Source organism: Acomys russatus, chromosome 20, assembly GCF_903995435.1.
Source record: "Acomys russatus chromosome 20, mAcoRus1.1, whole genome shotgun sequence".
Classification (NCBI taxonomy): domain Eukaryota; kingdom Metazoa; phylum Chordata; class Mammalia; order Rodentia; family Muridae; genus Acomys; species Acomys russatus.
This window is the reverse complement of record NC_067156.1, coordinates 33,636,520-33,648,771: the sequence shown is the minus strand read 5'-3', so window position 1 is coordinate 33,648,771 and position 12,252 is coordinate 33,636,520.

Here is a 12,252-nt window from a genome sequence, read left to right as displayed (position 1 = left end):
AAAATTCCTTTCATAAATGAAATTGTGATGTGGCTTTATGAAGCACATAGTTCATATTTGGGGATAAGAGAGAAGTGCTGGGTCAGCTGGGAGATGGCTTGCCATTTTAATACTTGTTTTAGATTTCCCTATGACAAGGAATATTGTCTCTGTGACAGTCTTGGCTTTATCAGTTATGTTGAAGTTTCTTATTCTCAGTGAGCAGTTTATATAATGAGATTTTAGAAAGACAGCCTGCTTTCCCTTCCCCTATCCCTTTAGCTTTCTCTTTCTATCCTGACTCATACTTAAAAAGACCCAAGGCAAACTTCACTCCCTGAAGAGAGTAAGCCATGTCAAGAGGTCTTTCATGAAGTCTATGTAAATCTCCACTCTGTTAGTCAGTTAAGAGTGTGACACAGCTTTAAACTGAAACACTACTAAGCAAATCCTTTCATTCTTGCTTTGTGCATTCGTTTGAGCTGGCTTCCCTCTTGCTCTTCCATTCTGTGTCATAAAGAAGCAATAAGACCACCATCCACATCCTCTCAGTACATCCCTGCTCACAAGAATGTGTATGGGGCCATCTACAAGTGTTCTCCAGGGATATTACTCACTTCTCGAAACCTTCATCTGACTCCCTAGATCTTCCTTTTCTACATTGCTTTGGGTCTTATTTGTTCTCGATGGAATAAAAGCCTTTGGAAGCTGCACTGCTAAATATCAAACATTAAAATGTTATGGGGCTTTTCCCTGGCAATAGCCATGTCTCGTCTCCCACTCTTAGCATTTCCCAGTTACCTGTAGTTCTTTGACCCTTGACCTTTGTTGTTCAGGTCTTGTTTAAGCAGCCATGTGACTTTATGAGTGTAGCCGCTTAGACATTTCTAGAAGACACTACCTCACAGAAAACTTTCTGTTTGTTCCTCTGGCTCTTATAGTCTTTCTGCTCCCTCTTTTGCTGTGATCCCTGAAAGCATATGTATACAGGTATTTTAATGCAGACTGACTTATTGTATTTATATATTTTAAGACACATGCATATATTGTATATATGTAATAACAATGGAAAAAAGGTTATGAATTTGAGAGAGAGGAAAAGAAGATGGTGGATGAGAGAGAGCATAGATAGGCTTTGGAGGCAGGAAAGGGGGAAATTATATAACTGTATTTTCATTTCAAAAAGTAAAAATGTGTTATTAGAATAAAAGTGTATTGCTTCTCACGAACACCCCATAGATGGCCTTTCCCCACAGAGTAAGGTTGAATTTGGTCGATAAATGGCTCATCTCATGTGTGTACTTTTAGTTTTTCACTAATCGAGAGCAAGACTCCAGGAGTTTTCTGTAAGATAGTAGTAGGCAGTATGCCTTTAATTGAGAGACTCCAAGCCTACTGTATCCCCATCTCTTGGCATCCAAGCTGATTTTTTCCGTTGTTATGGTATTTGAAAGGTTGCTGATAGTAAAGGCTAAAGTGGAGAGAGATAGGCTATGTTAAAATGCCATAAGCTGACCATTCTTTTAAAAGTTTAGATTTATTTTTTTATGTGTGTGGTTGTTTTGCTTGCCTATTTGTCTATGACCCACTTGCGTGCAGTACAAGGTGGGCTAGAAGAGGGCATAGAATCCCCTGGAACTGGAGCAACAGCTGGTTATGAGCCAGGATGTGGGTGCTGGGAACCAAACCCCAATCTTCTGGAAGAGAAACAGGTGTGGTTAACTGCTGTGATCTCTCCCAACCCCCATTCTACCATTCTTTCTGAGAACTTCAGTTTTTATTGAATAAATTGTTTGCTGAGTCACTGAAATATTTGGTGCGATTCCAGAGTTCTAAAAAGGTTATTTCAGCAATTTTTCAAGTAATTTCATTAGTTTTATGAAAGGCTAGACCTATGGAGATCTTCCACCCACCCACCATTCAAGATGGGCAGTGCCTCTATTTTTATCTTTACTGTATGACGCACTTCTCTGGTGTTTCTGTCTTCGATGAGGCAGTATTTCTTATATATCAGGGATTGTGTATCTAAAATTCTGTAAGAATCCTCTTGGCAATATAAAAGAAACACATGAGCATCTGATAAGGGCCCGGGGGACTGCTGGTGTGACAGCAAGCCCACTCAAGGAACATCCACTTCTCAGATTCCATAGCTTCTGCTTGAGAACAAGAACCAAATACTGCCAAACCTCCCAATTTATCAAAGAGAAAGGCATCCAATTTTTTTTTAAAGAATATGTTTGTACGTTTCTAATTTGGTGATGTGACACAGATTGATCCTGGAAACCAGGCTTTAGAACAGTCCCTTGGCTTGCATCTTCAAGGAAGTTTAGTGAGTGATGTCACAAAGCATCATTTCTTCAGGTTGATTGTCTCTTTCCTATACATGGTTACATTAACCCACATAGTTTCTTCTTGTCTACTTTTGCTATGTGGAAGAATCAAGCCCATATTGGAAACTGGGCTCTTAGCTCATTTTAAGTGAGAAGAGGTCTAGCCCTTTGGACTTTCTAACAGGAGGTATAGATGGCCTCTCCACACACTTCCTTTCCGTAACACTCTTTCCAAGTTCCTTAATACAGTAGAAAGCAGTGCTGACCAGGGTATGCTGTTTGTGTCTGACCAACAAAACTACGACATGGTTTAGATTTGGAAGGAGTCAGAAAGGATTGACCCTGTGATTCTGAAGGGGTCCAGAGCATGAGCTTTTGGTAATTCTTTCCCAATTTTGGCTAAAACTGTCCATTTGAAAGATGTCAGTATTCAACTGTGGGTATTACCATAGGGCCGGTGCCTCTTGCTAAGGGAAGCAGAATCGCCAAAAAGATTCAACCTTGCTTGTCTTAGAGTGGGTTTTAATTCAAACCATCTGAAACCCAACAGAGTATATCCTGAGCCCCACTCAGTTGCCCTCCCCCCAGCATCTGGCAAAGGATAAACATGTTCTGTTTAACTCTGAAGGTGGCAGTTTTGTCCTGAAACCTTCATATATTCTGCAAAGATAATCTATTGATTATCATTTCAGGAAAACTAATATGAGGTAATCCTCCATCCTATTTTTTCCCAGGCTGAGGGATCTGTGCATATTAATCTTTAGTAATCATGTGCCTTCTCGTGGCTGTGACTATGAAGCTTGACCAAACCCTCTGAGGGGCTCTGATGGGGCACAGTACAGAGGAAATGACGTTCTCCTCCCTATTTCCACCATGCGCATATGTGATGCTCAGGAAATGTTTTTTGTGATTGGCTCAGAATTACAAAAAAACAAAGCTTGTTGGAAAGTCAAGCATGACCAGGGAGTTGGAAATAATAGGACTAAGTGTGAATAGAATTTTCCTTTCCACCTTGGTTTTCTTTTCCTAGTTCTTATAAGTGTAGAGCAAACTCACAACTCGTTCCTAGCACAAGTCAGATGTAAAAATGTGTTGACTTTGGAAAAGTTAATAGGAAGATAAATAATGAAATGGTTGGAGAATAAAGGATTTTGAGGAACAATTCTTCGAAGAATAATTACATACTAGACAAAATACCTGCCATTTTGAAATGTGGGAGGATCCTAACAATATTTATTACGTCTTGAGTTGCAAACTGCATATTTTTGTATACCCTCAAGAGAACTCCCACTCTCTCAAACACTTCTGTATGTAAGAAATTAAACTCAATATGTATAGATAGAAATAAGAAAGGCCAGAAACTGGGGTAAACATTTTATATGTCATGAGGGATTTTGCTATAATGTAGAACTTTAGTTCCTACAAAGGCCAATATGGCCTGTGCTAGGCCCTCAAGGTAGCACTATTGGGGGTGGGGTGTGATGAAATCTTCTGGAACTCAGGACTGATGGAAAGCCATTAAGCCAATGGGAGCCTGTTCTTAAGGAGGAGTGTGGAGCTCCAGCGCCTTCTCTTTTCTTCTTCGTGCTCAAGTGTGGTTTTACTCCTCCATGTTCTCCCAGTGCAACCTGCTGCTCCACTACAGGTGCAGCACATCAGTGCTTCCTGGTCAGGTGCTAGATAAGCATAACCAAACAAGCAAACAAGCATCCTCTCTTCATGGTTGCCTATCTCAGCTGTTATATTGACATGGAGCTAGCAAATTTTACTGTTATCCAAAATAGGCAAAGAGGCCAGGTGTGGTGGTACAAGCCTTTAATCCCAGCACTCAGGGAGGCAGAGGCAGTTGGATCTCTGTGGTCTACAAAGGGAGTTCAGGACAGCCAAGACTACACAAAGAAACCTTGTCTCGTAAAACATGTACACACACACACACACACACACACACACACACACACACACACACACACAAAGAATTCTTACCACCCAACATTGAGAACATGAATAATGCAATTAAATGAAGCTAAGATCCAAACAAGAATCTTATCAAAGAAAATAGGCTAATGTATGTATCATTATATATAATATATATTGTCTGTGTATCTGCATACTGACTTACAATTAAGTGCTCATATAGTTGTTACCTTGGCCCATATTCATTTTGTTGATAATGAAACAAAAATGTTAAGGAATAAACAAATAGTAAAAGACAAAAAAAAAAAAAAAAAAAATAAAGAAAATATGCAAATGGTGAGTAAACATATAAAAACGTGCAGTATTCTGTGTGATTAGGGGAATGTGAATTAAAGCAAGTAGCTTATTATTCTTATTAGCCAAAGATAGAAACACCACACACTAAATGCCGTCAAAAACATGCACCAGAGGGGTTTCTCACTGGCTTCTGGTAGGGATGTAAAGTGGTAGTTTTACAGTTTCTTGAAAAACTAAATTTATCACTGAACCCAGCCAAATCTCTCTGTGATATTTACCAGAGAGTGAAAAACTTCTGTCTTCACAAACACCTGCAGATACATGTACACAGATGCTTGTAGCATTTTACTCATAATTTGTAAACTTCGGATGCACGTCTTTTAGTAGGCAAATAGATAAATTGTGCTGTATGTAGACCATGGCGTGATATTTTTTTCCACATCCAAAAAGGAAAAAAAAAAACCTATCAAGCCATGACTAGAGTAACTTTAAGTGCATATTACTAAATGAAACAAATCATTCAGAGAAAAATAAATATTGTATCGTTTCACATATATCTTGCATTGTAGAAAGGTAAAACTATGGAAGAAATGAAAGGATCATTTATTTGCTGGGAGAGATCAGAGGGAGGGAAGAAAAGATACGTTGGATATAAGGATTATATGGCAGCTAATGTTATAGATGGATAATAAATGATATTATAAAATATTTGAGACCCACAAAATGTGTGACACCAAAAGTTCATACATAAATCACAAACATTAGATAATAAGGTATCTCCATGTAGTTTCATTGACTGGAGCAAAGGTACTCCTGTGGTGGCTGATGGTCATTCAGGGAACTGTATGTACTTTTAGCTCAATTTTGTTGTGAACCTAAAATGGATCTGAACAAAATCTACTTCATAAAAGATCCCAATATGTCAGCCTTAGCCATATAGTTGTATTGGTTTTAATTTTTAATAAATAAAAACAATGACTAAGATGGCGGTGATTGTTGGAAACTTTGTTTGTGCTTTGTTCCAAATTGGTTTGTTGTAAGGCCCGGTGGAAACTAAAAGGCAAACGGAGCTCAGCAAATGGGCAGGAGCTGTGGCAAGTACTCTCTGAATGGCAAAGAGGCCAAGCACTTCTCCCTTGTGGCATTTGAAAAGGTTCTTATCCACTCCCTTCCATCTTTAAATGTGAGTGCATTTATCATTCTCTTTCATTTCTTCGCATTTCCACCATGTATTTTTTATGAAGATGATGGTGCCAAGAGCAGTAGCATTAATCTACTGGTAGCCAGATGAGGGGCAATTAATTAAAGCTTTTAAGTTAGGATCAGTTTCTCAAAACCTCTACACTTGATGACGGGCTCTTTATTTCCGTGCTGTTCCCAAGGCCTAGATCTGCCTATTTTAAAAGACAGAAGGAAAGTATAGGGCTGGGGAGGTGGCTCAGCAGTGAATAGCACCTGCCGCCCGCCCTTGCAGGGGACCTTGGTTCTATTCCCAGGTCTCAGGATGGTTCACAGCTGTTTCCAACTCCAGTTCTGGGGGAATCTGAAGCCCTGCTGCAAACTATGAGGGTACCAGGCATGTGGTACACATGCATATATGAAGACACACACACAGGCATGTATAGCTTCATACTATGGTCATCACTATAGGAGAATAATAACTCCAGATGAGGACCTATGAGCCTCTTCTGTCAGTTCTGTCGATCAGTCTCCTGATAGTAAATATTTTTAATACCTCGGAGGAAGCAGCATCATAGTGTATGGAGTTTGGTAGTCTCCCTTCCCTGATAACATTCAAGTTAGCATCTCAGTATTTTCTATTCTGACCCCAAGATGAGCTGTAGTTGCTGCTCTTCTTGTGCTTTGACTACCTGTCATTCTAGTCATACATGAGCCTGGGGTCCTAGAGGCTTATTCCTGTTTCATTCAGAGTCATCTAGAATGCAAAACAAAGAAAGAGAGGACATGCTTCTGGAGGCAGTACTCCAAGGGCACTTTTTTGACTCCAGCCTAACAGGACTTAAATAGTTTAGAGATGTTCTGGTCACTTAGGTTTTATTGATCTTAACCAGACTCTAAAGGAGACATCCTTTTCATGAGGAGTCTGGATTTTGAGTGATTCTAGATAAGATATTTAAGGACAGTATTGTAAAATTTCAGCTCTGGAGTCTTGTTTCATCAAATATGAGTCTCGTATTGGTCTCTCCCACTGTGTGACTGGGGGTTTTGGAGAACAGTCCTTTGTGATCAGCATTCACATAATGCTACTTGTATGATGCTACCATTAGTCTATCCCATAGAATGGCACAAGATATCATTATTAGCAAAAAAAAAAAAAAAAAAAAAAAAGATCAAATCTGCTTCTTAAAGCAAATCTTCAGAAAATCTTGAACAAATGCCTTTCTTAATTTGCTCAGTGTCTTTGTTAATCTGTGCCAGGATATATTGCAGTTGGTTGCAAAATGAATGAGAAATTGAAAAAAAAAAAAAAAAAACCCATGGAACTGCTAGCCTAGCTCTCCAAAGGGGAAGGTGGCTGAAAATGTCCTATTTACATAGCACTATAGATAGTCTAGTATTTGTATTTTTTTTTAACTCTCAATAATTAAGTAAATAAATGGGGTTTGTTTGAGTTTACTATTCTTGTCCATGATTTTGGTCTTAGGATCAAGTCATATCTTAATGGATTTTTCTGTTGATAGAGTCCTAAGGCAATGCAGGACATCACAAAGCAGATGCAGGAAGTGTCTGTCTGTCTGTCTGTCTGTCTGTCTGTCTGTCTCTCTCTCTCTCTCTCTCTCTCTCTCTCTCTCTCTCTGTGTGTGTGTGTGTGTGTGTGTGTGTGTGTGTGTGTGTGTGTTTTCTCCTTGTACCATACCCTGTATTGAATAATGGGAACTCTATCCTGATGGACCTCACCTGTCCCTAATCATTTCCCAAATCTTTACCTATAAAACACTGTAATTGGATTGTTTAGCACCTACGATGGGGATTAGACTCTCATTTACCCGGAAGCTCAGTTCTACATCACTGATTAAAAGAATTGCCTCAGTGTGGAAAAACAACATTGCAGATATTCTGAGAACAGGTCTTTCATTTTTCAAAAGAAGCAATCACTTATATCTTGTTAGTTTTGTCTTCTATGTGAATTGTGTCCTAGTGAAATCAGATGGTTTAAAGGGAAGTTTAAAAATGTTAAAATAATAAAAATTCATAATATTTAAAAAAATATTAAAAGAGTGTCATCACAACACTACCAGTGGGAAGGTGTATAACATTTTAAGAAGAAAAAAAACATGTTCTTGCTAGTATTGAATCCTAATGATCTACATTAATTTTTTCACTTTTAGTATCAGAAATCCAAACTTTTATATATTTAACTAATTATCATGAATTTTGAAGCCAACATTTTGAGTCCTTGAAAAGAATAAAAATGACAACAAAAGACCTTCTTTCTTGTTATTTTTATTTTTTTGTTTTCTCGGTTCTCAGTAACATTTTCACACAGGGAAAGTAGAAGCCAGGGAGATGCCCACACTTGTACTGCCCAACTGTGCTCGTTTTTGTTCACCCAGGGCAACATCTCTCGCTTCTTCTCCTTGATATGTGTGCTTCTGAAGGGAAGAAATAAATGAATTATGCATTAGGGTTGGAGCCATATCTGAAAAAGAACATTTCTATGTGGAGCAGTAAAAGAGAACATTTTTTCATTTCTAAGATCAGAGTCTCAATGCTTTCAAAATGTTTGATTTGGATAATTCTAGGGAGCAGGTTCTTGTGCCTACCCTACCCCTCATAAGTGCTTCTCGTGTTCGCTGTCTCCTCACCTCTAGAGACTGTCTCAGTAATTCCCTCATTCTAAGCCCATTTTTAAGACCGGAAAGCATTTGCACTATACTGAATTTGGTTGGATTTTTTTCTTTTTGGCAACACACACACACACACACACACACACACACACACACACACAGAGAGAGAGAGAGAGAGAGAGAGAGAGAGAGAGAGAGAGAGAGAGAGAGAGAGAGAATTCTATTCTGTGGCCCCAGCTTCCCTTCATTTCTTCTACCTTTCCAAGAGGCTAATTTTACTATGGGAAGCATGAAGCATCTCCACACAGCAACCCCATAGTGCTGAGACTTGCTATAGAAGGACAGCACTGCTGGGCTTTTCTTTATGCCAGAGGAACTCACTTTGTAGTGGTAGAGTGGTACCTTTTGGTCCAATTTGCCCATCTTGTATCAGAAGGTCCACTTCAGGGGGCTGGGTCTGTTAGTGATCTGCTTCTTCTGCTGATTCCGATGAAAGAATGCTACATCTGAAGGAGAGGCCCCAGACAGCTCTATTCTTTAAGAACATATTCTGCAGACCTTAAGGCTTAGCCTCACCAGACCTCTGGCTCCTCTGCCATGCTTACATCGCAACGCTTCCAGCGCCTGCAGTTTTACTTGCTTTAGGCATTGCACAGCTCCAGAGACATCATTCACATGAGCAGTGCGGAGACTGAAAATGGAGTATGAAATTTAAATAAAATGTCCAGAAGTTAAATAGAGGATGGATCTATCTTGCTATCCAGAGTTTTCTAAAGAAAATTAATGTGTATGCTTTTCATTGGCATTGAAATCTATGTTTGCCCCTTGCCCCCAGCATTTCTCTCCCTAAGACCTAGAATCTACATGTTTGTAGATCTTTTGGTTTTCTGGACATTTGAATGTGGCTGCCAAGAATCTTTTGATTTTAAGCTTGGGCTCTTGTCTTTCTCCCCATCCTTCTGGACTTAATTAACTTTATTTTTGTTGTATAAAAACCGATATGTGGTAGCCAGCACTCCTGTGAAAGAAGACTCTGGTGTGGGTTTTCATAAGACAGTCAGTGAATTATCCATAGGGAGACTTGGCAGACATTTTGTCTTTCCGGAGGTCTGGGAGTCCTTTTGGAGATGGCATTAAGGTGGGCTTGGCTTAGATCTTTTCCACTAGCCAGCCACGTCTGGTTCTTCACTGGCATGGTCTTTAGAACCTAACATTTAGGGATGATGCCTGGAAAAAGTCAATAATCTTGTATTCCTTAATGGTTAAGGAGAATAGGTTGATCTTCAGGGACTCAATTTTCATGACTTTGAGCAGGTGATGATGAGGATACACTCCTTGTCTTTGGCTTTACCTCCACAAGCTCTGCATCCTTGAGCACAGCTACAGCCTTAACTATAGACACTGCCCTAAGATCACTGTGGTCTTCTAAGCCTGGGCACCTGGGTCCTCCTCAAGGCCCATCAAAGGCATTCACCTGCCATTTAGGCTTTCCTGAAGAAGGAAGATTTGACTCTTTTCATTATTTTCATTCCTTACATTTCCCCATCTATAACCAAAGGCTGTAAATGGAACTGGCTTTTGACATTGTTAAAAACAGATCCACTTTAGCCTGGAGTTTTACTTTCAAAATATTGGTTCATTAGAACATCGATGAGGGCCCCGTTGGACTCATTATTCATTGTTCTGTTTTAATTAACTTCAGTCATCAGGATTGATGACAAGTCAACAAGAAAAAACTTGGTGCAGTGAATTCACGGGCAGCACATTTGGCTGTCTTCCCAAACTGTGCTATAGATTTAAGCATAACATTTATTTCTTGGGATGTTTTATCATCTTTCATTGTAAAATTGATAATTGTAGCATTTAATGTAAATAGTACATGCTTTTAAAGTAAATATTAAGTAAGTATATATAGTTATCATAGAACAGCAACTAGAAGAGAATGCATCATAGTTTTAAATAATAATTATACTATTTGTCTCTATTGGAAACAAAATTATTTTCATGTTAGATATTTTTAATTACAAAGTAATAGCACAATTATCATCAATTAAATAGTGTAAATATGCACAAAAGTTAAATACCCTTCTCTGCCTTGAAATGTCTGTGATAATCAAGTATGAATCTTATTCTATTTTCCTTACTCATTAAGTCTTAAACCAGACAAAGCATTGTATATAAAAATGAGTTGTTACAGGAGACAACTTCTTAAACAGAACACCAACAGCCCAGGCCTTAAGGTCAACATTTAACAAATGGGACCTCATGAGGCTGGAAAGCTTCTGTAAGGCAGGAGACTCTCTCAACAGAACAAAGCGACAGCCTACAGACTTGGAAAAGATCTTCACCAACCCTACATCTGACAAAGGTCTAATATCCAAAATATATAAAGAACTCAAGAAATTAAACATCACCAAACCAAATAACCCAATTAAGAAATGGGGCTCAGAACTAAACAGAGAATTCTCAACAGAGGAATATCAAATGGCTAAGAAACACTTAAAGAAATGTGCAACGTCGTTCAGGGAAATGCAAATCAAAACGACACTGAGATTCCATCTTACAATCAACAGAAAGGCTAAGATGAAAAATTCAAGTGATACCACATGCTGACAAGGATGCGGAGAAAGAGGAACACTCCTTCATTGCTGGTAGGAATGCAAACTGGTACAACCACTTTGAAAATCTATCTGGCGCTTTCTCAGAAAACTGGGAAAAGGGCTTCCTCAAGACCCATCTATTCCACTCCTTGGAATATTCTCAGAAACTGCTCCACCACACAATAGGGACATATGCTTCACCATGTTCATAGTGGCCTTATTCATAATAGCCAGAACATGGAAACAGCCTAGGTGTCCCTCAGTAGAATAATGGATAAAGAAACTGTGGTATATTTACACTATGGAATACCACTCAGCTATTAAAAACAAGGAATTCCCAAAATTTGTAGACAAATGGATTGAACTAGAAATGATCATAATGAGTGAGTTAACCCAGAAGCAGAAAGAGTCAAATGGTATACACTCACTTATATCTAGACATTAGCCCAAGGGGCATGTCCCATGAATGTCTTCACTTACCAGGAAAGTGAGTCAGAGGGGAGGACATCCTATTGGAACTTTAGGTGAGAGAAGCATGGGAGAATGGGGAAATAGAAGGATCCAGAGGGTCCTAGAAACCTACAAGAAGAACATTATGATGGGTAGATCTGGGCCCAGGGGTCCTACTCAAACTATGGTACCAGCCAAGGACAAGACGTGCAGTAAAATAAATAAATAAATAAATATACCAGGAAAGTGGGTCAGAGGGGAGGATATCCTATTGAGACTTTAGGTGTGAGAAGCCTGAGAGAATGAGGAAATAGAAGGACCCAGAGGGTCCTGGAAAACTACAGGCGGGTCTAGGCCCTAGAGTCCTCCTCAAACTATGGCACCAGCCAAGGAAAATATAGGTAGTAAACTTCGAACCCCTACCCAGACTAGCTGATGGACAGGACATTCTCCACCCTTAAGTGGAGAAGGAGAGCTGACTTTCACACAAACTCTGGTGCCCCATATTTGACCATGTCCCTTGGATGGGGACGCCTGGTGGCACTCAGAGGGAGGATAATAGGTCACCAAAAAGAGACTGGATACCCTATGAACATATACAGGGGGAGAAGGTCCCCCTCAGTCACAGACATAGGGGAGGGGAATGGGGGGGGAAGCAGAAGGGAGGGAAGAATGGGAGGATACAAGGAATGGGCTAACAACTGAGATGTAATATGAATAAATTAATAATAAAAAAGGAAAAAAGAATTACTTTGAACTAGGTATAAAAAAATAAATAAATAAAAATAATAAAATAAATAAAAATTTAAAAAAGACATGAAGTAAACTTCGAACCCCTACCCAGATTTAGTCAATGGACAGGACATTCTCCAC